A 1,470-nucleotide genomic window follows, 5' to 3' on the forward strand; every position below is an offset into this window, starting at 1 on the left:
TATTATGGGCCGTGTCTGTCACGTGGGTAGACAAAGCTAGGAGCCAACATAAAGAGTTTGTGTGGGCATCCTGGAAGCGTTGCTCCCCAGGGTCTGACCCTGTACCATGCAAATCTGGGCATCTCCTGTAACCAGGCCTGAGGCCTATAGTCCAGGTGGCTGTTTGGCCTCTCCACCTCGACCTTTCAGAGTTGTGAGGGGAAGGGGCTGGACGAAGGCCTGATGCTTGCATCTTTCTGTCGTTGCAGACCTCCTCAGCGAGACGGCGACCAGAGGCCTGGGAGACAGCCAGAGCTGGCGGGGAGAGGACCTACGGGAGCCCGGTGAAGAGGGGCGCCTCGGCTGGCAGGCAGCCTCCCCGCACGTGCTGGGGGATGCCCTGGGATCGGTGCTGGTTCTGCTGAGCGCACTGGCCCACTATGCCGCCTGGCTGGCGTGCCCCAGGGAGCAATGTGACGGGGAGGGGGAGGTGAGGGCCGGGCCCTGCTGGCTGCTGCGCCTGGACCCGGCCCTGTGCCTGGGGGTGGTCTGCAAGGCCCTGTGGGCAGCCTGCCCCCGGCTGAGGGAGTCGGGGGCTGATCCTGCTACAGGCGGTCCCCGGCGGCCTGGATGTGGACCAGCTGCGGGAGCGGCTGCTGAGGGTGGAGGGGGTGGCGGCCGTCCACGAGCTCCACGTGTGGCGGCTGGCCGGCCGGCAGCTGGTGGCCACCGCCCACATCCGGTGCCGGGAGGCGGGGGCGGCCGGGCGGGCCGGGGCCTTCTTCGGGCGGGAGGGCTTCCAGGCCGCCACGGTGCAGCCGGAGCTCGGCAGGGCCGCGGGGCGGGGCTCGGGCTGCGCGCTGGCGTGCGAGGAGAGCTGTGCCTCCAGGCTGTGTTGCTCGGGAGACGGGGTAGGCCGCAGGGCCCGGGAGAACTCCATGCTGGCCGACGCTCCCCTCTCAGGGTACGTCAGCACTGAGTGCGAGACTACTGTCTAATCAAAGTTTGAAGTTTAAAATAATTTTACCATCAAAGTAGTATTTATGCCACCAATCACTACTTTACGATTAATTTTGCTCCAGGAATTTACAGTAGAACAAATAAGCACAGTAGAATCAATCAAAAGCTACACAAGCACCTACCCTATCTTTGCCCCTTAATTTTGTACACCCCTATCAAATCTCCTCTGTCTTCTACATTCCAGGGAGTACAGTCCTATCCTATTCAATCTTTCCTTATAACTCAGGTCCCCAAGTCAGACAACGTCCTTGCAAATTTTCTCTGCACTCTTTCAACCCGATTGATATCTTTCTTGTAGGTAGCTGATCAAAACTGGATACAATTCTCTAAATTAGGCCTCATCAACATCTTGTGCAACTTCAACACCCCATCTCCCGTACTGAAGACTTTGACCTATGAGGGGCCAATGTGCCAGAAGTTTTCTTCACGACCCAATCTGCCTGTGACGCCACTTTCAATGAATTATGGACC

The sequence above is a fragment of the Mobula birostris genome, chromosome 28 (assembly GCF_030028105.1).
Source record: "Mobula birostris isolate sMobBir1 chromosome 28, sMobBir1.hap1, whole genome shotgun sequence".
Taxonomy (NCBI): Eukaryota; Metazoa; Chordata; class Chondrichthyes; order Myliobatiformes; family Myliobatidae; genus Mobula; species Mobula birostris.